We start from the raw sequence: 26,933 nt of genomic DNA, 5'->3' as shown, positions 1-26,933 counted from the left end.
CTGGCTGGTGCTGACTGGGTGACCTAGTTTTCACAAGCTTCTGTCTTATTATAGGGAACACTCCTATAACTATATTTCTGCTTGTTTTACTCTCTGTGATTTAATCCTGCCCTTGATTAAATTAAATTAAATTATTAAATTGCATGATAACCTAGCCCTTCTAGGATGGGAGCCTCTTCTTGCTAGTGTCATACCTCCTCCTTTCCCCCAGGGATGAAAGTCCTACTCGTGGATTTCACAAAGAACTCTTGGACCCTACTACCACCTTTAAGTATATATTCCAGGTTCTGTTTGTCTGTATCCCTAGATTTCTCAGAATGGCTGTCTTGGATCCTTCATCTCTGTCTGTCATCCATATACCAGCCCATTCCCACTCTTGAAGTTTGGCTTTTTCTCAGGGGAACTGCTTGCCTGGGCTGCCCCAAATTTTCTCTTCCCATACTTGTCCCACATCTATTCTATTTGTTAGACTTGTCTTCCCTCTAGAACGAGTACTAACTAGATTTGGGAATCTGTCTCCCAAATTATTATCATTCCATGTGCTGGTCCTTTGTCCAGTTCCTTTAGCCATGTGACTGGACTGTGTGTGACCCATAATGTAAGAATGGCAGAACAGCAGTGGGAAAAAGCAGAGTGTGTTCTGGAGAGGTACAGAGCTGACCTAACAGGGGTAGGAGGGTATGTGTGAAAGTGTTGAAAGTAAAGATGGATTAGTGGGGTAGGACCACATTAAAAAGTTTTAAATGACAGGATGAGATCTTGGATATAACCCAGTAGTTACGAGTAATTATTATTGGTTCTTAAGCCCTCTAGAGAGATTAGTCAGTATGCAGGATGGACTAGAGAGAAGACTTGAAGACAGAGAAACAAGGAAACCATTAAAGTTGTGCAAACAGGATGAGAGCCTGGATTAGAGCTCATCCATGATAACCCACAGGAAAGAGATAAGAGACATAATCTGAAGCAAAAACTATAGACTCAGGAAGAGACCAGATTTATTGGGAAGCAGAAACCAAGAATGACTGCAACTTCATAATTATGGTGGTGTCATAGGTAGAAGCAAGAGAATCTAGGAATGGGAATCAAATATTGGGAAATAAAAATAAAACCCAAGCTCACTTTCCAAGATGTTTCATGAAGAACGCTGATTATGTCTGAGAGCATTGCTAGCAATTATTCAATCAGAGGGGTGTATTAAAATCAGTTGAACTGTCAAAATGAGACTCGAAGGCAAATGAGAGATCAGGGCTAAACACATCAATTTGGCAGTAGAAGACATAAATATGGATGATGAAACTGTAAGGGAATTAAAACATAATTTGTCAAAAACTCACAGTTTTACACAATATTCTTCTGGGTCTGGGCCTCTTCTAGGCTAGTGGCCAAGAATGGGCAAGGGAGTTACAGATGGACTGAATAAGTATAAATAAGAAAATCTGTTGTATAACTTGGCTCTAAAAATATATATATATCCACCTCTTTGCCTACACATGGTCTTTCTAGTGCATGAGAACTTTGGTGGTATTATGCCTGGATGAGCATTTCTGATCTCATCCCACTGAGAAAACCTGTGGATACTACTCAAGGGATCATTCTCTTGGGGTGCTAAAATGTATTTTCCCATGAGAGGTGTCCAAATGCCTCTTTTCTTAGATCAAATGCAACAATTACCTGAGTTTAACCCTCAGCTGTGTTTCTTATTTTTTTTTTAAATGTTTTATTTATTTCTAGCAGAGAGAGAGAGACAGCGTGAGCAGGGGAGGGTCAGAGAGAGAGGGAGTCACAGACTGAAACAGGCTCCAGGCTGTGAGCTGGCAGTCAGCACAGAGCCCGACGCGGGGCTGGAACTCATGAACTGCGAGATCATGACCTAAGCGAAAGTCGGACGCTTAACCGACTAAGCCACCCACGCGCCCCTGTGTTTCTTATTCTTAATTCTCCTTTCTAAATTTATATCATGTGACCACAATAAGCAAGCCATTGATTGTTACAGTGTTCTCACCTATAAAATGGGAACAGTAAGAACTGATTTTCTTTTTGGTAAAGAAAGAGTAATCTTAAGTCAGTACAGGATTTACACTTTGAACAAGATGTTCTGAGGGACTGCGGATTGCTCATTTCAGCGTGGTACTTTTAGCTTGTATGCTCAAAGACTACTGACTGGAGTAGCCCATATAGCTTTTATGTAACTTCAGAACCAAACTAGTCTCCTTTTAATTCTGATCCTAATTAAAATTAAAAAAGAAAGAAAGAAAGAAAGAAAGAGAGAGAGAGAGAGAGAGAGAGAAAGAAAGAAAGAAAGAAAGAAAGAAAGAAAGAAAGAAAGAAAGAAAGAAAGAAAGAAAGAAAGATGTGGATCTTTATGGGGGGTCTTTTGTGGGGAGGGAAGTTTTGGATATGAACTGGCATTTGCCCAACAGTGTTCTGAGTTCAGTAAATAACTCAGCACACATGGATTAAATTTCCAATGAAAAACATGGAGCTTACAAAGTAAATGGAAAGTACTTGGCAGGACACGTATTTACATTTGATGAAGAGAAATCTGGGGGACTAGTTGGCCAAACCTGATTAACACATCCTCACTCATCATGATAATAGAAATTGCCAGTTATCACTGGCACTGTGCTGTGGCCTTTCTCAAAGAAATCGGCACCACCCTGAAAGGAAGCCGACTTCTGTGTCAGCTGTGTGTGTGTGTGCTTGTGTACAAAGTTAGTGCACAGTTATCCCTTACAAGTGAATCAGTCATTGAATAAATGAAGGCCTCTTCTAATATAGAAACAGCTTTCTAAAATGCAGGGGAAAAAATCTGGTATTTGATGTGTGTGCTATGATTCTCTGCTTTAAGATATGAGTCTGAAGATAGGTCTCTTTTCTCATTGTGATAACATTTTTAGCACAGTAAGTGAATGAGACACTTCAGTCACACAGCTAATAAATGATAGAACAGAAATTCAAACCTGTGGCTATTTCATTTGAAAGTTCAAGTTTTTCCACTACATTTGCCACCTGCAAGAAAAATGGTATAAGTGGAGAGACAAAGCAGGAGGCTGGTGGGGAACAGCCAGCGTACAAAATATATATTGCTGACTCTGTAGCTAAATCATAACTAACATTCAAAGGAAAGGCACTAAATTAGAAACTACTCACCCTGTGATGAAAAATAAACTCAGCCTCAGAGAGATTGTAGTGGCTTGCTCAAGGTCACAGAGCTAGTACCTGGAGGAATCAGGATTTGAACCCAGAGATATGTACCTTAAGATGTCAGATAATAGGCAAAAGATTTTCACCTCTGATACCCCTTTAAGTCCAATGACAATCCTAGGAGACGAATGTTAGAAATGATAGAAAGAAACTGGAGTCAGCACATAAGAGTCAGATTTGCTAGGCCTCCTAATGAGTTATTTCAGACAAATAAGCTCTTGCATCTTAGAAGGAAGTGGAGGTGGAAAGAAAAATATATATAAAATATTTTATGTCCCCAAATGGGAAACATAAGGGTATAGATTTTGAATGCAGGCTCAGATTTCTTTATGTTTGTATGGTAAATAGTATTTTGTCTTCTTTCATTCTTTGATGTTCTGATGAGGGCCTCCATCAAAAGAAGTTAGGATAACGCCTACATCATAATTTCTGCAGAGATTAAACAGAGTTCTACAAGTAAACCTGCAGTGGTGTTCAGGACAATTTGCAGAGTGCTATGAAGGTCACCAGGACTGCATTGTGAGGTCTACCACTCACAATAATTCAGTGTCAGGAACACCATTATTTCCCTTCTCATACTTTCTCAAAAAAGGGAAAATTCCATTTCTCTCACAGATGGGACAACATACTTCTAGATGCCTCCTGTCACTTCTTTCATGGGAAGAGTAGCTAATTTGATTGGTGGAGAGCCTGAACACCAATGAACCATGATTTTCCAAACACTATGGTTATTGAATGGAAAAGTTTGTGATGACCAATCCTTTCTCTTGCTGTCTTGCACTGGCTGTGCTCTTGGGTAGTGGGGTCACTTGTGCTTCAAGATCCAGGAAGCAACTAAACTTTCCCCAGATAAGCCCAGCTGGGCTTCTGTTCTCCTTGCCAGCTTTCTTGTCTGTGAATGGGAGAGTCAGGTAGGCCTGTGACTAAAGGCCAAGCAGCCTTAACAAATGTTCATTCCCTAAAAGGAAGCACTAGTTTAGCCTCAGGTCTAAGTCACATTGTCTAGTCCACCTTTACTGTGATTAAAATCGGTAATTTGAAGTTAAAACCTCTAAAATGAAGGTGGGATGTGTGAGTATTATTCTAAGCCTAGAACATTTGGGACCTTTGAGATAGGCATTTCACTCCTCTGCTGTCTTAAAAGCCTTGGCATAGCATAACCATCAGCAGGATCTGGCTCCCTATTCTTAAGAGTCATGGGTTTGTTTTGCTTTTTTCCTTGCTTCCTGCATAAAAGGCACATAACAAGTATCTGCTGATTGATTGGAGTAAGTTCCTAAACAGGAACTGGTGTTTAAATTAATCCTACTTGAGCCAAGACTGCTGGACTAAGGCACAGAGCAAATCTCTGAAATCAGACATAGTCATCTTCACATCAGAGAACACCACATTGTACTTTAAGATGAAGGGGGAGAAGAAAGAGGAAAAGGTACTGATGGGTCTCACTGGCATGAGAAAGTGCTCAGTCCAGAGACCACTTTTGTCTTCTGCCACCTCTCAGAGTGTTATGCTATCAGCCAGGCAGGTCCAAGGAGGTAAACGGTCATGGGACTCAAAACAAATGAAAAGATTTGGTGTACCCTGGAATTTATATTGATGTTCCTCTGAGAAAAAAGCACAAGGAACCTTTGTGATTGGTTCATTCATTCACTTATTGACAAGGAATTATTAAGCGTCTACTCTTTTAGGTAAAATTTTCTCTGCATATGCACATGCTTCCAAGAGGAAGGGAACCTGTAGGAAGCCTGATGTGGTCATAGGTCAAATCATACTCCCCAAGTCAACTTTACCAATAATAAAGCTTATTTGTTTTAGGTCCACACATCTAACTCTGGTCAATTTCTTTTTTCTTTTTTAAGTTTATTTTTGAGAGAGAGAGACAGAGTGTGAGCAGGGGAGGGGCAGAGAGAGGGAAATTCAGAATCTGAAGCAGGTCTAGGCTGAGAGCTGTCAGCACAGAGCTGGACACTGGGCCTGAACCCATGAATCATGAGATCATGACCTGAGCAGAAGTTAGACGCTTAACCAACTGAGCCACCCACGTACTCCTCTAGTCTATTTCTTTTCTTTATTTCTTAAATGTTTGTTTATTTTTGAGAGAGAGGGACAGAGTATAGGAATGGAGGAGGGGCAGAGAGAGGGAGACACAGAATCTGAAGCAGGCTCCAGGCGCTGAGCTGTCAGCACACAGCCCAACGTGGAACTTGAACTCACTGTGAGCTCATGACCTAAACTGAAGTCAAAGGCTTTAACTGACTGAGCCACCCAGATGCCTCCCACCCCCCACCTATTTCTTAATTGGTTCAGAAATTAAAAGAAGAAGAGGATGATTAACTATTGTCACCCTCAAAATTTCAAAACATGCTTACTGAATAAAAAACAATTTATGGAACTTTTTCTTAAAACATTTCTTAGCGTAGACAGGTTTCTGTCGACCACATTTTTGGTAAGTACTGACAGACAGTAGTTGGATGTTACACTCCCTGCCTTATTCATTCCTAGGATGCAACTAGCTGAAGAACCACATTAGCCCTAGCATGGAGGAAACTAAAAGAAGTTGTCCAAATAGAAGGTCACTCTGCTTCCACACAAAGTTGACCACTGAAGACAGGTTTTTGCTTGGCTAAGTTTCTCAAGGTTTCCATTCAGGACTTATATATATGGAAAGATGATCAAAGTTCCTGTGGTAGGGTCCCCTCCCTAAGGAAAGAAAAAAAAAGCCTCAAGGCAACCTGGCTATACGCGTACATGGCAACATCCCTCACGACCCTGTAACATGAGACCACTTAATCAGACTGCATCGTTGTGTGTTACCATATACGGGAGACAAAGAAGTGAAAAATATATAAAAAACTACGCCATGTGGCATTCGGGGCTCCGCTCTTTGGGTACAAACCCACCGGACCGGTGCCAGCAGGAATAAAGTTGCTTCCTGGAAAGAAAAGCCTCAGTGTCACAACTCTCTGTGTGAGAATCCTGCTACATTCCAAGTTGCACACCATACAGTATGACTTCAATGACTTAATCCTAGAAAACTCCTGAGGCAAATATAACTATATGTCTATCTTAACCATAACAAAATGAAAAACTTTATCAAAGCATTTAACTTCGAACAATCACTTCCTATGCATTCCTTATGTGGCATTTGAAGACTTTAAACAAAGCTCTTTCTGTATTCCTGTGTTTTCAAAACATCTTCTTGGTAACCGAATAAACTAACTTGCTAAATAGGAATATTGACTCCTAGCCAGTTAAATGTCAGAATCATCCACCAAAAAACATCCACCTTGGTTCTGGAGTATTGGATCTGGAGCTCTCTGTTTTGGCAGTAATTGGATATAGCAGAACCAGTGTTCTATTACCATCCCTCCAGAGTTATAAAAATAAAGTTATCTGCACTTGTAAGTATATTTATCTTTCTAATGTTTACAAACACATTCGTGATTGGAGAGGAAAGGGGGTGGTTATGGTAGATACATACATCTTGTCAAAGGGCAGTATAAAATTTTTAAAAGGTATGTAATAAAAAGAGAGAGAGAGAAAAAGAGAGAGAGAGAGATTTACAAAACACATTCCTGTTTTTGTTAGTGAGACTGAGGAATACTACAAGCATAATTAGTCACTAGTGACTGCGTCATAGATCCTCATGAGAAACAATCAGAGTACTGGGACTTCTGATTGGCACAAATGGAAGCACAATATTTGGAAATTTCTCAAATATTGTTTATCTATTTTGCTCCCACTAACTTGTGAGCTCCTTAAATAAGAAATGCAGTTTATATTCATCTATAATTTTGTGCCTGATACACAGTAGGCACTTGACAAGTTGTTAAGCGAATAAAATCTGTTGATAATTTATGACTCGGGGGTAAAACAGATTTCAGGTAAAGCTTTGCTAGATGAATAATGAATACAAATAACAAGCACATCTCCAGGAAGGGTCATGAATATAAGTTATTAATTTTCACTTTTATTATTAAACAGAAGCTCTAGGGAACAGACATACATGGCACTTAATGTTGTTAATTAAAAGTAGATGAAGCTATAATTGAAACTATGAAAGCACCCAATCTTTTACTAATGCTAAGCACCAAATACTTAAATGCAAATAATAGAACATTCCCAGAAAGCAATTCTATTAAGCTTCATTCCACATTTTAAAAGAGCAAGGTTCTCATTTGTTCTGTTGCCACTTGCATTAATTTTTAATGTTTTAAACAATAATGGGTATTGGGGCGCCTGGTTGGCTCAGTAGGTAGAGAATGTGAACTTCACAGTTGATCCTGGGATTGTGGATTCGAGCCCCACGTTAAGCATAGAGATTACTTAAAAATAAAAATCTTAAAAAAAAACAAGTTTAAAAAAATAAACTCTGTAATCAACTTTTAAATAAACAGCTCTTTCTGTATATATTAATGATCTTATAGAAAGAACACTCAGGACTTAATAAAACCCCAGAAGACTCTAGAAAATCCTGACTCACAAGAACATAGTACTTATTTGGTTTCAGGCCATTGGCTACTTCATTGTTGAGATTTTCCAAGTCAGACAGTGTTACACTTGGAATATGCCAGCGAGCACTAATAACAATGACCATAAACGCAAGTTGGCCTTTCCCAGTCAGATGTAAGGCTAAGCTTTCCAAATCCAGGCAGCAGAGGGCAGTGAAAGCACTGTTAATTGATCGTATAAACCTTTTATTACAATCTGGAGAGAAATATTGTATTTCCTTACAACTGCATTTTCCATTTTAAACACCACACATGTAAGTGGTTTGAAAAACAATACATCTTTAGTCTCAGATGCATTCTTAAGCCATATATAACATTTAGGAAGAGCAATGAGAGATCTCTCCATCACTGCAGGGACTTACAGTTCACTTTAATATAACAGAAAAATGTTTTAGAGGATAAGACTACATTGTGACCTTGGTCTAAAATTTACCTATGTGGTGTAGGAGACACTAAAACTGTGCTAACCTACCAGACAGAGTGCTGTGCTTATATTAGCATAGCATTTAAGAGATTCAAGGGGACCTCAAGGTCAACTGGCGGTCATGAAAAGGTTATTAGAGTCTCTCAACTGGACAGTGGCTAAGGTATCATCAGAACACAGATCCTTTAGCTCCTCTCACTTTCAAGTGTTCGGCGCACAGGATTTTGTAATACTTAAGAGCTAGCCTTAGGACCTCTGATGTTTCTCTCAGGGTTCAAAGGTCTTAGGAATCCTCAGCTGAAAAATGCAGTAGTGTTCAAAATCACTCCGATCTTGTTTCTGCAAAAGTTCTCAAGAGATGACAAAATAAACCCAGTAATGTTACACATTTTAATCAATATATATTCCATGATTTTTAAAAGTAAGACCTCATCACTCCCCGACCCCAACCCCAACTAAGAAGAAGACATTGTTCTTTTAACCTCAGCAAATGCATGCATGTCTGGTCCAGTTCTTGACATGCTCCAGCACTGTATCATGGTGAGAAATTTTACTAAAGAGGACTGGACATGGCTATGAACGCTTTCTTAGCTGTGACCTTCTAAAGCCTGGACTTCACTCTGAAAGATCTGTCACTCACTTTCCTTACTGAGGTAGGTATTTCAACATCAGAGGAAATGGTTAAATGGCTAATGGTAAAATAATAATACCCACTTTAGGAGAGAAGATCTCCGGGAAGCCACAACACTCCGGGAAGCCACAACACCGCTGTAACAGTTACAGTGAAACATTTTGCCTCTGGACTTTGTTGATCTGCCTGGAACACATGATGTCTGATTGGCATTAGCAAGCTCGAGGGTTGCCAGTGACATTCTCCTGACCCTGCAGGAGTTCTTCCTTCTTTAAAGAACACACACTAAGCCTGGCGCCCAGGACCTCTTGCTTTCATTTTCACTAGTTGGCTTCTCAGCCTGCTTGCTCTGTTCTAAGTCTGTAGTCTTTCAGCAAGTCAAGGGCCAGGCTGAAATCCCAGAGCAAATTCCTCCAAAGCCAAACAAGGAAATGTTCAACGAGGCTTTGGAAACCAATAACCAAGAGCACTAGGTTGTCTTATTTGGAAGTTAATATATTGGACGTTGCACATTTTTCACCAAAATTAGACATTTTATGGATTAGCTATGTATCTTCATTATATCACCTTCCCTAACAAAGGTTAAAGGTGCATAAAGAGGTCCATTTTTCAAGTAGACATTACATTATTTTTAGGGTATAAAAGTTTTTCAAAGCGCAGTCGACAGGAATACCACCCTAGTAACCTAGTTTAACTACAAACTTCAGTTAAAATGCTGCGTATCTTATGATTTTTTTGAGGCGATGTCCTATACCTAAGGGAATTATCTAGAGGTGTGTGTCAAAATCATATGGAAAACATGGACCCTCTTTGTAGAGAAACTATCAGGTACTATTCTAGATCTCTTTTCTCCAGATGGCAAATAATTCTCTAGAAATGACCATGGATGGGGGCTTCTCTATTGTGCCTTCAGTCGGGCTGGCCAGAAAAACCACAGAGCCTCCCGCCAATGACCAAGTGGAGCTTTGTTTTCTTGTGTGCTGACATGTGTTACCATCTAGCAAGGATTAGGCTCTGGGCATGACCTGCTGGTTTGGAAACCTGAAGCCAGGATTTTCAGAATCCCGGCTCTTAGGCATGCCCCAAACAACAAAGGGAAGCTATTTGTTTGGAAAGCCCAGTTCTCAAGGACTGTCAGAACTAAGGGGTCAACTGCAGAGTTATCGGGAACCTCAACAAATACCTTTTTTACACGGCTCCTCTGTAAGGTTTTGTTCCCATGGGGGAAGAGGGGTTGTGGAGGGGAGAGAAAGGAAGAAGGCAGGGAAAGAAAACAGGCAGTATAAAGTGGGACCTAAAACAGAATCTAAGTTAAAACCCACTTACTAGCTGAGTTCAATCACCTAAGCCTCTGTCTTCTCAAATATTAAACAGGAATAACAATATGTAAATTATAGAACTGCTATAAGAATTCATTGAGGTAATCTCTATAAACTACTTAGTGCAGTGCCTGGAACATGTCAAGTATTCTCAATAGTTAGCCATTATTATTGTTATTTTTGAATAATTAAATAAGGAGGAAAAAGACGTACATATTGTGATGTACAATTCCTTAAACACTACCATTTTGTTAGCTAATCATGTAGAGCCTGGTGAGGAAACACCTTCACTTTGAGTACATCAGTGAATTCAGGTGCCCTAAAAACCTCATCAATCTATTCAACCTACATGTATAGAATCTACAGAACCTGGGACAAAGTAGATCACCATCTGTTTAGGCTGCACCCTGAACAAGGGAAAGTGGTGGAGGGGACCTTCCACTTTGCAAGGCCTGCACCCTGGCTTTGGGTTGCATCATCCCAGAAAAAAAAAGGCAGTTTTTGTTTTTGTTTTGTTTGTTTTAGTTTTGCGTAAATGTTCCATATGAACTAGCAGCAGCCCTGGGACCCAATTCCAAATCCCAAAGCTCTTTTTTTTTTTTTTTAGTTTATTTACTTTTGAGAGAGAGGGAGAGAGAAAGAGGGCATGAGTGGAGGAGGGGCAGAGAAGACAGGGAGAATCCAAAGCAGGCTTCACACTCTCAGGGTAGAGCCTGATGTCCCAGGACCTTGGGATCATGACCTGAGTTGAAATCAAACGTAGATGCTTAACCAACTGAGCCACCCAGGTGCCCCCCAAATCCCACAGCTCTTTGTGATTATGACCAAACCCACCAGCCATACCCTGACTTCCATTCTCTAGATGAGATTGCAGAGAAGTTTCTTCCCTGGGATCTACCTAGGGAAGGAGGTTGCTGTGCTCCAGGGCCCAGATTCTGGGAAAGAGAAACCAATTCAAACAAGCCTCTCAAACCTTTGACTCCACCCAGACACTGAAAAGGATGGGACACTCTTCCTTTTCTTCCTCATTAGAGAGCTCAATTCTGCCCAAAATGTATTGCTTGACCACTGAAGTGTGGGAGCTAGAGGGAAAGATGATGGAAATAAACCACATTTTGTTTCCCCTTTAATTCCAGCTGCCCAAATGAGCAGTGGAGAACCTCATAGCCATCTTTTGTCATTGAGGCCCTCTGTCTGAAATGCTATCCTCTGATTGACCTAGATTAATCAGGCTTATCCCGTCAGCCTTAACTTTTCATGATGTGCAATCCTATCCCAGAATGAGATGGGGGCTTTCTATTTCTTCTTAGCGTCTTAGATATTCTTCCTGGAATGTATGTCCATGAGGACAGGACCTGTGCCTGTCTTGTACACAGTTTTATTCTCCGCACCCACAGCGGTACCTGATACATAGCAGAAATCCAGCAAATATTGTTGAATGAGTATATTTAATACCAATAAAGGAGGGGAGAAAGTACTATCCAGCCACACTGCCTTCTATATGGCAAATAGAAAGTGGATTCTAGAACGTGAAAGGCTCCTTGCCTGAGCACCAGGAAGGATTTGGGTATGAACAAGATGGGCCTGCACTTGAATTTTGGAGTGCATGTAAAGGAAAGGCATACTCTGAACAAGAGAGAGCAAGAATATCCCAGAACTGGAGTTGGAGTTGGAGGGGAGGCAGAAGGGATGACATGAGGAAGAGAATCAGGAGGCAGAAGAGAAGACTGGCAGCCACCGGAGTGCTCTGAGAGGGTAAGCAGACAATGAGAAAGCCCTGGTAACGGGTACCAGATAGAGCTAAAGCAGGAATGTGCCCTGCGTCATCTGAAGTTCACTGCTGTGCTCTCCATGACCCCAAAAATCTCAGTTCAAGTTCTGAAACATAGTGTCAGTATAGTAACCTTGTTTTCATGATTGCTTTGTGTGGGAGGAGGAGAGGGAGACCAGGGTGTGGGAGGAAACAGAAGAGAAGGAGTTGTGTCCAAACCTTGGGTTTGTGTCAGAACAGAAATAAAAGAACAGCTGCAAGAGGCAGAGAACATCAGACAGCAGGAAATCAGAGCAAAGCTGACTGAGAATGCAACAAGAATCTTGGCGACATTCGTTGGACTTCAGAGAGACATGAAATGGGAGTTTTGTGCTGCTAATCTCAAGGGGCCGTGAGGTCCCAGCTAATACCTAGGACACATTATGTATTCTGACATAAAGGTTATTTTTCTCATCTGTGATGCCTTTTGGAGTATGAGTCCCTTGAAGTCAGGGACTGTCTTATTTGTAAAAGCATCAGTATCTCTAGTAGAGTGTCTAACAGATAGTAGTTACTATTCATTGAATGAATAGATGAACGGCTTCATCATGGATCTTCGTCATTTTGAACTACCTACAATTAATGAAAAAATCCAACAGGAAAGAGGGAGAAAGGAAGAGAGAGAGAAAGAGAAGGATGGAGAAAGAATAAGAATAAAACCCTAATATATAGACAATGTTTTTTCCTTTTTCTCTGGTTTATCTCTAGCCTCTAAAACTTCCCTTGGCATCAACTCCATGTTCTAGAATTAGGTTGAGTGGAGCCAAAAGCCTGGCGAATGGTCTTTATAGGTGATCCCATGCACATCCTACTAGTCTACAATCCCATCTCAGTGAAAGCCATGGATCGCCTGGCCAGTACTTGATTAGAAATAGTCACATTTCAAGGACAGGACGTATCCAGCACAGCTTTGGCCTCTAAGCCACTGAGCTTTCCTAGAGCCAGTATTTAAAGATGAATACAAGTTTCCCCAAACTTTATGCAAAAACCCTGATGCAAGATTTTAGGTCAGAAGATCAGGAGAGACACCTCTATGATGAAGGTTCAACAGACAATGGAATGAATCCTAACAACATTTAATAATACTAGTTTTAACAAGCTAGTTGATCCTCATTTCCCTGTGTTTTTGATTAATCGACAGAAGGAATAAGTAAAATCTAATGCTTTTTAAGAAGTTAAAGGTACAAAACTTAAAAATAATTATAGGGACCAGGTCCAAATACATGAAAATCCCGAAGTCATTACATTTTTCTTATTGTTGAAGATATATTAAACACTGACATAGCAGTTACTGATAATGTATATCAGTAAGTCAGGCAAAATCATTTCTGATTCTGGTGAGTATCCCCTTAAACTGAAATAATCCACTTCTGAAATTGTAGATAGGATTAAAGTTTACTTTTTCCTACATGAAAACATGCTTAAGTAGGACAGAAAGTACTGTCTGCATACTCACTGTAATGATCTAACAGGATAGATATCTGCCCAGGACGCCTCATACAAAGTATCTGACTTTGGACACAACAATGTACTCTCTCACTAAAAGTGTTATAGCAATTCTCCTTTCTTAGAATCAAATGCAGGAATTGAATTCATTCTTAGAGATGTTTAACTCTCATTCTACACCCATGTTTCAAAAATGCCCTCTCCTTCACTGCTCTCTTCATATGATGGGACAAAACACACTCTATAAATAAGGCAAGCTCAATGATGTGTGGTTGCAATATAGTTAGTTCTTACACAATTGCTGTACCCACAATTTCACTTGGTCCATGGTTTATTTGCCCTCAGATTCTGGACCTCACAGATGGTTTGCATTCCCCAAGGCCAGGATCATGACTAGTGGGTGGTAGAAAGAAAAGTGCCTGTCATTCTGCAAAGATATGACCTGCCAACATAGTGTGGATAAGCTCAAGAAACCATTTCCAAACATGGAAACAGGACTGGATCAGTTTGGGGCAGATGGAAGCTTTTGCCAATTCTTAATTTTGCCAATCTCCCTGGATGATTTCTCAACCACTCAACACAGGGTAAAAGGGAACAGAATAACTTCTATTGCCAACACTTTGGAGCTATTAGAAATTATCAAACATTTTCCTAATAATTAAAATAGATATTAGAAAAATCAGGGGTGTGAGGATTATCCCTAAACCCTTTACAATCATGGGAATACCATAGAAGAGTTAACATTTTTCGAAAGTAAGAACTGAATATTTTCTCTGTCATTCTCTGCCTGTCTGTTTTTAGGTAGGTACTTCTTTATAGCTAAATTTATTTTTGCTTTGCCAAAAAATGTTCATCTATTCACTGATTAATGGAAGGAACATGTACCCACAACACAAAAGCACAAAGTTCCATAAATGCATCAGGAATACTTCTTTTATTTATTTTTTAATATTTTGGGGGGGGATTGATAGAGCCATCTGAGGCTTTATTTGGGAAAAGACACTTGAATTAGCTTTTAGGTGGGGGCATGGGCAAAAGGGGGTACCCAGGGCAGTAGACTCCCCTAAGGGTAGGCTGAGGACTGGGGCTGAGCCTTAGGTGGGTCTCCTGTTCCCAACACTCCCTGCACAGCTCCTTCCCCCAAAGGCTCTATAGCAGTCATAGGAGCTGGAAGGCTGGAAGGGACCACAGTGGTTGTTCACTTAGATAGGACATCAAACCACTTGGAGCTTCCTTCCCATCCAGGGTCTTGACCTTCTTCACAACCACTGCCTTAGAGGAGCTGACACAGCTGAAGGGACTGAAGCCCCCGCCAGAGCTGAAGCTGGACTGGAAGGAGTTCAGGCCATAGTTGAGGCCAGGGCTCATGGGGCTCCCATAGGTCGAGCTCAGCCCACCTGAGTAGCTGCTGGTGATCTTAGTATGGATACTCAGGTTCTGCATCCCAGACTCTAGCTGGCTCTCCTTGCCCTCCAACAGCATGCAGTAGGTGGTGATCTCAATGTCTAGGGCCAGCTTGACATTCATGAGCTCCTGGTACTCACGCAGCTGCTGCACCTTTCTTTCTTGGCTTGCTCCAGCTTGGCCAGCTTGGCATTGGCATCCTTAACAGCCAGAGCCCTGCTCTGCTCAGCATCAGCTATAGCAGCCTCGAGGGAAGCCCTTTAGCTTTCAAGGCCCTCTATCTCAGCCAGGAGTTAGCTGATATTCTGGTTCATAGCAGAAATCTCCATCTTCATGCTACAGAGATCATTACCCAGCTTCCCAGCCAATGTCTACAACTCCTTGTACTTGATTTGGTACACGGTCTTGGCCTCAGCCCAGCTGCAGCTGGCGATGTCCTTATGCTGGGCTTTGACCTCGGTGATAATGCTGTCCAGGTCCAGAGCACAGCAGATGTCCACGGACAAGACTATGGATATGTCTGAAATCTGGGACTCCAGCTCACAGATATCCTTTTCATAGAGCTGCCTTAAGAAGCAGATCTCTTCCATCAGCCCTTCCAGGTGGGACTCCAGGTCTACCACGTTCATGTAAGTTTCATCTGCATCCTTTTTATAAGGACAAATTCATTCTCCATGACTGCATGCTCTTTAATCTCTTCCACATATTTATTCTCAAAGTCCTCCATCAGCCCCCTACATGTTGCCAAGCTCCACCTCCAACTTCAGCTTCCTTGGCCCAGTGTGTCCTGCTACTGTGGAAGATTGTTGATGTAGCTCTCAAACATGGTGTCCATGTTGTTCCAAGTTGTTTTCTGCTGCTATAGGAGGGTCCACTTGGTCTCCAGAAATTTATTCTGCTGTTCCACGTGCCACGTCTTATCAGGGAAGGAGGCAAACTTGTTGTTGAGGGTCTTGATCTCGTCCCTCTCCTGGGTGTTCCCAGCCTGGATATTGGGGTCCACCTCCAGCTTAAAGGTGCTCAGCAGGCTCTGGTTCACTGAGACAGCTGTGATGCCCTGCATGCCTCTGGCCCTGCCATAGACCCTGACCACACTCATGTTAGTGCCTAGGCCAATCAGGAAGCTGCTGCTGGGAGAAAGTGGAGGAGTTGATGCGGACATCAGGTGAGCTCATATAGGAGTGGCTGCTGAAGGCAGAAGGGCTGGAGATGGATACCATGCAGGACTTCTGGGTCACCCTGATGGATATGGTGGAGGCTAAAGTGGAGGCTGGAGTGGAGGCAAGTAGACTGAACCTGACAGAGTTTCAAGAAAGAGCTGAGAAACTGTTTCTAGGTGGGTTAACAATGGTTCTTTATAAATTGTCTTCTGTCACTCCATGACTTGGGGTTTCAGAGACTTTTTCTTCTTTTGTTTTCCTATTATTTTTCTCACCTGTTTTCTCTATTTTCTTTGACAACTCTTCTTTCTTCTTTGTTCCTAACAGTAGGCTCTTTCAGAGCAAATCTTGTTTTTTTCTTCCTCAAAAGCAATCCCTCAGTAGACTTCTCTGCTCTCAGGGAATTCATCTGTTACTTCTATTTGGATGCTTCAAATTCCACAATTATATTGACAACTGGTTACCAGTCATCTGCTACCTGAAAGTCTATTTTATCTTCAGAACAATAGAATCAATGGTAAAATTACATCTTTTCTACAAAAAAAGTTAAGCTGAACATCCCAACTACTCATTCTGTCAGTGGAGTTAAGTCTTCATAACACCCAAAGAGCCATATACCAGAAATTAACAAGGGCTAGAAATAAACCCTCCTTCCTGGTGATTCACTGCATCACTTTTAGCACCAAACATTTTATAAGTTATGTAATTATCCTCTGTTGCTTTCCATTTGTATGCCTGTGATTTGACCAGTACTCACTGAGCCCTTACTCTGTGCCTGGTACTGCTGCAGGTGCAGACAGATAGCAAGGAGCTCAAAAGATGTTAGAGGGCCATATACTCTTAGGGCACAGAAGCCAACAACACACAAAGATATAATTAAATTAAAGTACCAATAAGATCAATATAAAAGGTAAAAGTAGGCTAATGTGACAGAGCAACTGGGGGTAGGATAGTGCAGGCCACTTTAGATGAGGAATGCCTTCTGAGGAGGTAATATTTGAGCTCATACCTGAATAAGGAAGCTACAGAGATACAAAGATCTAGGAAAGTACGTCTCAATCCAGCATATTCAGAGGCTCTGAGATGTGGACAAGCTTGGCATATTTGAGGAAGAGTAGAAGGAAAAGAGGCAACAGAAGGCAAATGTCAGTCAGCTCATGTGGACTCTGTAGGGTTTCTCAACATTGGCACCATTGACATTTGGGGCCAGATTCTTTGCTATGGGGAGTTCAGTGCAGTGTAGGATATCTGGCAGTATTCCTGGGCTCTACCCACTAGGAGTCAGTAGGCTCTTCCTAGTGATAACCAAAAAATTTCTCTGGAAATTACCAAATGGGAAGCAAAAAGGCCTCCAACTGAAAACCATTGTTGTAGTCCAAGGTAATAAATTTCGATAAATATTCTCAGTGTAATAGAAAGCTATTAAAACATCTTAGGCAGAGAGTAATAAGGTCTGAGTTACACCGTAGGAAGTTCATGCTGGTTTTAGTGGAGAGAGACAAGAGTAGAGGGAGGGAAGAAATGAGACGTCCACAACAGAAATTTGAGTCTGAGATGATGGACTAAGGTAGTAGTAGCCAAGAGGATTCATCTAGGAATTAGGTGGCAGGTATTGAGAAGAAAAGAGTCAAGCACGATGATTAGGTTCTTTGCCAGTGCCATGAAGTAGTTGGAGTTAGGCCCTAAACCCGAGACAGCAGTGCCATTTATTGATGGGGAAGACTTGGGGGTAGACTTGTGAGTGTAAAAGTTGTAAATCAAGAGTTCCCTTTACCATACTAAACTTGAGATATCTATTAGATATCCAAGTGGAGACGTCCAGTAGGCAGTTAGATGTATATTGGGTGTGGCACTCGGAGGAGAGGTCAGGCTTGCAAATATAAGTCTAGAGATGGAATTATAAGGATTAAAGGTTAGATGGGATCACCTAGTATATTAGTTTCCTGAGGATGCTGTAACAAATGACTATAACCTGGTGGCTTACTACAATAGAGCTTTAGTCTCTCATAGTCTGGAGGCCAGAAATCCAAAATTAAGGTGTCTATAGAGGCTGCACTCCCTCTGGAGATTCTAGGTCTCCAGAATGTATTTTTTTTTTCTTGATCTTTTAGCTTCTGGTGCCTGTCACTAATCCTTGACCTGTGGCCTTGTGTGACCATATCATTCCAAGCTCTACCTCTTTGGTCACACTGTCTCCTTCTCTTCTGTCTGTCAAATCTTTCCTGTGTGTCTCCTACAAGGACACTTATCATTAGATTTAGGGCCTACCTGAAAAATCTGGGATGATCTCTTCATCTGAAATTTCTGAACTTAATTATATCTGCAAAGACCCCTTCTCCCAAATAAGGTAACCTTCACTAACATTCACAAGTCCTGGGGATTACGGTGTGGACATTATCTCTTTAGGGACCATCATTCAGCCCAGTACACCTAGAGAGAGACTGTAGACAGAGAAGACAAAAGGTGTTCCCAAGGCAGACACTCCAAGGATAGAACCTTAGATACTCCAACATACAGAAGCCAGTAGAGGAGGAGGAACTAGGAAAGAATGGCTGGGCAGCATGGCGGTCACAGACAACTAGAGAGGGCCTGGGGGTCATGTTTCCTCTGTGTCTCCCATGTTTCTTTGTACCAGATTTGTCCAAGTATAAGTTTATAGGATGTTCCTTGAATTGAAATAATTATTTATAGTGATCTGAAAAAGCTCATTGCCCATGCCATTAAACTGCCTTGAGATTATCAGAAAAACTCAGAGGTAATCACCCACATTTGCTTTGCAAGTGGAAAAAGAGAGAGACAGAGAGACAGACAGAACCTTTTTCATTTTGTGCCAAGTTTTTATTATAACACTAATCATCACTCTTCTTTTAATTCTTCATTTCCAAGCCCACAAAGTGCTAACATTTGAAACCTATTTAGGAAATTTTTTGGAACTTGAAGCAAACTTCCAAAGTTAAATTTAGGATCCAAACCTCCATGATTGGTCCATGAAGTGGAATGGAAGGGGAGTGATGATTTGAGGGAACTGCTTTCCTCTGATGCCTTGATGAGGGGATGGGATGGACATCTTGGTGATATAATTAATTCCTCACGCCTAGGGAAAATACACTGCTCGTCTTGTCATAAAAATATTAGACTCTGTGTTACCAGTAACTCTATAGTCAATACATCTCAGTTTTACTTACTGATGAACAAACATATCCTAAAATCCTTTGAATAGAAATATGTAGGGTCAAAATGTCATCTGTCTTACAACATAAAATTTGGTGTCTTGGGGAAACATATTTTAAATCGAAGTAATATTGAATGTATGACCTCAGAATTCAGAATTTCCCCCACACACTAAGCATTGGTGGCTGGCAGAGCACTCTAGGACTTAACCCTCAAAAATTCCAAGGGGAGCAATTTGAGTGAAAATTTCAACTTTTCTTCTAACAAAGCCATCTTGCTTCTACAAGGGAAATGATGACTGAAGGAGTCTGTCTGAGATGGTTGAAGATTACCACAGGAGGTGTGAGGAATTTTCTATAGTTTCCCTCCAGTCATGCAACTGTGGACAGGTGGCAGGGCAGAGTTATTTGGGATCCTGATTTCCTTCACTGGTGATGGATTCAGAAACTGCAGTCTTAAACTTCTGACCCTCTTCTCCTCCATTTTTCACCCACTCTCCTACCTGCCACAAGGTCCTAAGGGTTAAACAAAGTTATTTAAGACTGAGACCTGCTTGTCTAGGAGCTGACACCTCCCAGGCAAGCACAAAATTTATTAAATAATGACCAATTAATTAATTTGCTGTACAAAGTTGAAGAAAAGCCTGTTTTATATTTAAAATCAGATGACTTAAAGTACAATGATATATCTCAAAATCTTTGAGATTTAATTTCACATGTACTTTCCTCATGCCTCCCCACCCCTACCTGCAATATACACATACACATATATCCAAACCAATAATCTGATGTGAGCAGGTATTTGGGGTGGGTAATGGGCATTAATGAAAACATAACCACATGCTTTTTTGAGATATAAAAAAATTAAAACAATTCCTACTATTTAAGAAGGCTAAGAATAAATTTTAAAATGCCTTTACAAATGAAAGTTAAAGTAGAAAGAATGTCAAGCAAGTGCTGAGGCTAAGAAATGATGTACAACTTGCCAAAAGTCAAGAGTTCAACAAGCAGCTCTGTGATGTGACTAGAGAATTAGCTTTTTATGCACTGTGTTCACTACATAAGTGAGGCTTTTTCCTATCAGGCTCTGGAGTGAGTAGCCCTGGGTTCCAGTTCAGGCTCTGTGACCTCGTACTGTGATTGAAATTAGTTTTTGCCCCCTTCTGAGGGTCCTTTCTCTCCATCTGCAAAATAGGAGTAATAACAAACACACTGACTCATCCATAACTTTGTGGCGAGAAACACGTGTTAGTGGATATGGAAGGGGTTTGAGAAGGTTTATAGAGGCATGCCATTTGATTGTGTAGTATGAGAAATCTGGATTGAGACCTTCTGACACTACCCAGGCCTTGTCATCAACTAGGATAATCACCATTCTTTCCATAAGACCTCCTTAAATAATAGAGTAGCTACCATGCATTTAGTGTGTCACATACATGAACAAAGCATTTAACATTGATCTTTGATATAGGGTTATTACATTCATCTTGACAGATGGACAGTAAAGTCCAGAGGGATTAAATGGCCTTCCAAATCATAATTCTGATAATGGGGAACTGGGGTTTGAATCCAGATCTGATTCCCAAGCACATATTCTTACATACTAGGTCTTACAGACCCAAAGCCAGAAAAATGTGAAACCTGGCTCCTGATTTCATAGGTGGGTATGTTGATGGACCCCAGCCTACTTTCTATTTCTCTTCACTAATTCTCAAGAGCCTTTCAAATGTGAAGCATCCAGTAGGTCCCTGCCATGGAAGATCACAGTGAACTTCCCTTGGGAGGGGCCCTCTGTGTTTGTGGGCCAAATAAAGACCACAACTTAAAGATCTATTACATAGATGAAATTTACCAGGACACCCTTGGGATCTATTGCGTGAGTGAGTCCATATGCTTCTTATCACCTGTCACCTTCCTACATCTATTCTCCATTTACCAAGAAAAAAAGGGAAATCAGAGCTAAGATCACCTAAGTTTTACATTTCATTTTACTCTGCGTTACACTTCCCTCCACTTCTCCCACCAAGCGTCCTTCCTTGTGCTCTTCCTTGTGTTGTGTTTTGAATATGAGTGCTCAGTAAGCATTACTGATTGACTGGCTGGCTGTGTAAGAACTGACTGACCCAATAAGATATATTGGGTTTGATTATAATGAAATAAAAACAGTGACTCTCCTCATTTCAGTTTGTATCTACTTCTTATTTGCATTCTATCTTACTTTGTGTTACCCACATTTAAGACGTTTGAAATCATCTTTGATGTTTTCCCTTAGGTTTCCTTAACCATTCAGATCATTCCTTCTGAGATTTTCTTAGTAATATTTCTAGATATATGCCTTCTTTTTTATTTATTTAAAACACAACTAATTGAATTCCAGGCCCTCATCTTGAAAAAGACACAAATTTCCAACTAAGGCTCTGCTTCCCTTTTGTTATCCCTCATATCCGTCTTGCACATGATTGCCAGACTAATATTCCCCCAATACTTTTCTTTTTCACTTTCCCATTCTTGCTCTTGACCTCTTAAGACAACTCTGCTTTATCTATGAAATTAAGCCAAAATTCTTTGCCTGATAGTCACATCCTTATAACATCTGGATATAAGCAACCTTTCTAAATACATCTCGTATCTTTCTCCACTTGAACCTGTTGCTCGGGGCAGGCTAGTCTTCCTACTGCTCCCCTATAAATAATGCTTTGTGCATTTTGATCTCTGAATAGTGGCTCAAACCCTTTCTCCCCCTTAGAATGCCTTCTGCTCTCTGCTTCTTTCTTCCAACTTCTCCACTGAAGGCCCAGTTCAATTCTTGCCTTCTTAAAAAGCTTCCCCCTGGGGCGCCTGGGTGGCTTAGTTGGTTGAGCGTCCGACTTTTGCTTAGGTCATGATCTCGCGGTTTGTGGGTTCGAGCCCTGCGTCAAGGCTCTGTGCTGACTGCCAGCTCAGAGCCTGGAGCCTGTTTCAGTCTGTGACTCCCTCTCTCTCTGACCCTCCCCTGCTCACGCTGTCTCTCTCTGTCTCCTAGAAATAAATAAACATTTAAAAAAAAAAAAAAAAAAAAAAAAAAGCTTCCCCTGGTTATCTCCATCCACAGTAAAAAAAACAAAAACAAAAAACAAAAACCTCTCAATCCCAGCTACAACTCCTCAGGGCCCATGCACCATCTCAGCACATACTGTGTGGGATGCTTTGTATTACAGAATTTCAGTATTTAACATTTCATATGTAAATATTTAAATTTACCATTATGTTAAACCTTCTCTGAGGACAGAAGCAGTTTGGCATGGTGGAAAAGAACATGAAGGCTAGAGCCAGACTGCTTCGGTTCAAGTCATCACTTACTACCTGGCTGATCTTAGGCAAATGTATTTTCTTTACCTCAGTTTCTGTAAAGGCCATTCTAGGCAACCAACTTGAGCAATGGAAACCTGAGTATGGTAAAATCTGTACCAGATTGAATACAAACAGGCCCATCAGGCCCACAGTGACTATGGGACTGAATACAAACAGGCCCATTAGGTGACCCACCTGCGAATATCCATTAGCCCCAGCTGCCCAATGCATTACTCACATCCAGGCCATGAAAGGAAAATTCCATACATTCCCATACCTCCTCACCTTCCCCCCTAAACTGCAGCCCCCGACCACTGCCTCCTGGCAGACACTCTCTCCTTTGCTGTCCTGCCCACTGCTCCCTTGCAGTATATTCAGTAAACTTCTGTCTCCTTTGCTCTGCCTTGGGTGAACTCTTTCACCTCTCACACTGCCAGCCTCCACCTGATCCAGTCACACTGCAGTTTCCTCATCTGGAAGACTGAGAACAATATTATACTTCCCTCATAGACTTCCTGTGAGGATTAAATGAGTTAATATATGTAAGATGCTTAAACAGTTCCAGGCGCATAGTAAGTACTTTGTACGTGTTAGCTATTATTCTTCCTGACATAGTTCCCAGTGTATGGATACAGATATATAGAGATATATATAGATATATCTATACACATATATGAATATCGATATACACGTATATTTAGATTCATATCTATATCTCTATACATGGAATGACACTTGATCAATTAAACAGTTAATCGGGGGAGTGGAAATACCATCTATTTCAGGAATATATATGTGTTCCCGTCTAGCTCAGTTTTATGCCTACGACTGCTATAGCTGCTCACTCTTCCTGACCTCATGTAAGTGTTCTGGGACAGACGGGTGGGCTTCACACTTATTTATTTTCAGTCAAGACTTTCACTAGCAAAGGGGCACCTGAGTGCCTCAGTGGGTTAGGCATCTGACTCTCGGTTTCCGCTCAGGTCATGATCTCACAGTTCATGATCTCAGGGTCGTGAAATCGAGCCCCATGCCAGGCTTTGTGCTGAGCACTGAGTGTGGAGGCTGCTTGGGATTCTCTCTCTCCTCTCTGCCACTCCCCCACTCACACTTTCTCTCAAAATAAATAAAAACAAACATTAAAAAAATAAGATTTTCAGTGGCATAGAAATGCCCATTTTTAGCTGAATATACTTTCCCATTTGAGACATACATATTCCTTAGATGGTAATGATGAATCTGTATAAAAGGGTGCTTCTGTACTATAATTTGTGTTCAAATTATGTGCTCAGTTTGGAAAAGGACCTAGGACTCTCCCCATGAAAAATCTTCCTCAAGTTTAAAAAAAAAAAAAAAAGAGAGAAAAAAAACTGGGAAAAGTCCCCACTGTTGGATAATGAAGACATTTAAGGCACATCTGTAGGCAACATGCCAGTTTTTAAAATACCTTTTTTTTTGTTTTAAAGATATGTACAGATTATAAGATATAATTACATAAAAATCTATATATTTAAATATTTTTAAAACCTGAAATAAAAGTGTGATTTTACATGGAAAGAGCCTAAGTGTCCATCAACAGACGAACGGATCAAGAAGATGTGGTTTATCTATACCATGGAAGACTACATGGCAATGAGAAACAATGAAATCTGGCCATGTGTAGCAACATGGATGGACCTTGAGGGTGTTATGCTGAGCAAAATAAGTCAGGCAGAGAAGGACAAATATCATTATGTTTGCACGTATAGGAGGATTAGGAGGAACTTAACGGAAGACCATGGGGAAAAACGGAAGGGGAAAAATAGTGGGGAAGAGGGAGGGAGGCAAACCATGAGAGACTCTTGAATGCTGAGAACAAACTGAGGACTGATGGGGGGGAAGGGGAGTGATGGGCATGGAGGAGGGCACATGTGGGGATGAGCACTGGGTGTTATATGGAAACCAACTTGACAATAAACTGTTAAAAAAAATAATAAAAAGAAAAAAGTGTCATTTTATAATGCAGCAAGTAAAGCCTGTATGAGAAGAGCGTATGTAATTGGTAACAGTGAAGAGAAGGGAGGTGCAGGATCTGAGGAGAGAGCAGCAGTGGCTGTGTAGAAGGGCATGGGTTATGTATCAGGAGGGACAAGGACCTGGCAGGAATCCTGGCTTTCTGGAAGGAGTGAGGGGGACAGGAAGCCAGTGACAGGGGCTCTGCTCCACCTTTTCACACTCTGATCCGTTCGTCACCAAGTCCAGAGAGGTCCAGCTTTGTTAGAGGAAAATTCACTAGCGAGGATCAAGGGGGTCAGTATCCCTGATTCTCAGTGGACCTCATGCTTGCTTATGTTCTTCACCTTAGTGATCCTTGGCAGTCGATATTAATTCAGAGGAATCTCTAATAAGCATTTATATAATAATAATAATTAATAATTGGTTTTGCAAATTAGGAAAATATAGTAACATATTCTATATGGTACAAAGTGTTGAAAGCCTCATAATGTGTACGATTTTGAGGAATTTTTCCCCTTTTTATCCTGAGCAATTTTTAATTTCCAAAAGGAATGCCTGCAGTTGGAGAAAGGCTGGGTTTTGTGGAGTCACTCTTTATCTTGCCTGAAGTTGGTACCTCTACCACTCGTTTCTGAGAACCCTATGCCTTAAATCATAATCTGCAATCCTACTGGAGTGGAATTTGAGAATCCTATATAAAATCAATGAGTTAATTCAGATTACATAATTACAAGTAACTTGGATTTAGACAGAACATCCTCTTTTCTCAAAACAAAAAAATAGACCCTTTGCTCATAAATTAAAAAATTTAGTTTCAGTGGGAGGGGGGCGGGGCTCAGGTGGCTCAGTTGGTTAAGCATCCAACTCTTGGTTTTGGCTCACGTCGCAGTCTCATGGTTCATGGGACGGAGCCCTGCATCAGCCTCTCTGCTGACAGCAGGGAGCAAGTGTGGGATTCTCTCTCTTTCTCTCTGCCCCTCCCTCACTTTCCCACTCAAGATAAATAAATAAACATTAAAAAAATTAGTTTTGGATATTTTAGAAGAAAAAATAAAGACAAAAAGACACCCATTTCACTAAATTTCAATAGCAGGAAAAGGAATAATCCACATGTGGTAAATGAAGTCTTAATGAATTTTATCGATCTCTTCCCATTTACAATGCTTACTTTCTGGCTAGGCATCTTGTGTATTTTATCTGTAATCTATTTTCATTATAATTACCTCAAAGTAGTGAAGGGGGATTTCCAGTCCCCACTTGTACTTTTTCCAGGGCAGGGAGGTGGGAACTTACTGACTCTTCTTTCACCCTTCTGCAATCACTCTTCAAGCAGGGGGATGAGTGGCCTCCCTGATTGTTGAGACTGGGAGGAGGTACTGAGCAAGCTTAGATCAAGCCAGTCCCCGCTGGTTCTGCCTCCCCCAAGAACCTTACTCAACTGGTCCCTGTGATAAGTTTGAAAGAATGGGCTCTTTCCAGCTTTGCCTGAGACTGGGTGAGGAAATTTAATTCTGGGGTAAAATATTAAAGAAGCTCATTATGGCTGCACATTTTAGCCACATCCCCAAGTTCGCCTTACTTTAATGTTTTTTATTTTAACTTTGTTTATTTATTTTGAATGAGACAGCATGGGTGAGGTAGGAGCAGAGAGGGAAACAGAGAATCCCAAGCAGGCTCTGCACTGTCAGTGGGAGCCCGTTGTGGGGCCTGAACTCTTGAAACCGGGAGATCATGACCTGAGCCAAAACCAAGGGTCTGGTATTTAACCGAATGAATCACCCAGGTGCTCCTACTTTAGTTTTTTGGGGTTCTTTTAAGTTTATATTTAAATCTTCATCTGTTTCCTATGTTTTGTTTTCTCGGTTGTTTCCAATCCCAAGAATAGATGTAATTTGCATTTTGTGATGAAAAACCCCACATCCAGAGAAGTAACATATGTGGCCCAAGGTCATGCAGCTAGCAAACAGCTCACTTGGAATTTCAGGCTTGGCCTGCTTTCCAACACAGTGCAGGTTCTTTCCAGGACACAATGCTGCCTTCTTTCTGTTGAACTACTACAGCAATAATAAAAGTCCTGGTCCTATTCTGAAGCTACAGATTTTCATTGTTGGGTCCCAACACACTTGCTGTCTCTTCATGTACTGCCACTGTTGGTAACAGAAAGTATCTGCTCTGAACACACGGTGTCTGCATGAGCCAAGCACACAGAGAATAAGACAGGACAGAATTATCCAGGCTGTAATGTCCATCAACTCCTCCCACCATCTGCTTCCTCCCAACTAGTCTCACTGTTCAGGACAAGTGCTTTTTCTTGATTTATGTATACAATATAAGGAAGATTTGAACATCTTCATACTTGGTTAAAACTTTCTCCTTATATAGAAATAGACCAGAAGACTTAATAGTGTCTGGTTGCATTATTTTCACAACATTCAAGTATCTTCCTCTGTTTCCACAGCCCAGCTAGTTCATCACTCTGACTTTCTGGGATACAACTTTGTATTACCTGTATTTAACTACATTAACTAT

General features: G+C 41.0%; 1 protein-coding gene and 1 pseudogene across 1 annotated transcript in view; both read right to left on the bottom strand.

The window, feature by feature from the left end:
* The window catches only part of SYNPO2 (synaptopodin 2), a 144,567-nt gene that overhangs the window by 58,220 nt on the left and 59,414 nt on the right, over positions 1-26,933 (bottom strand). The gene's annotated exons all lie outside the window — the stretch shown is intronic.
* Positions 14,504-26,933, bottom strand: part of LOC120246354 — a 40,615-nt pseudogene continuing 28,185 nt past the window's right edge.

Source organism: Hyaena hyaena, unplaced genomic scaffold (genome assembly GCF_003009895.1).
Source record: "Hyaena hyaena isolate Hyena2069 unplaced genomic scaffold, ASM300989v1 scaffold_466, whole genome shotgun sequence".
In the NCBI taxonomy this organism is placed as follows: domain Eukaryota; kingdom Metazoa; phylum Chordata; class Mammalia; order Carnivora; family Hyaenidae; genus Hyaena; species Hyaena hyaena.
This window is presented reverse-complemented; position numbering and strand designations above follow the sequence as displayed.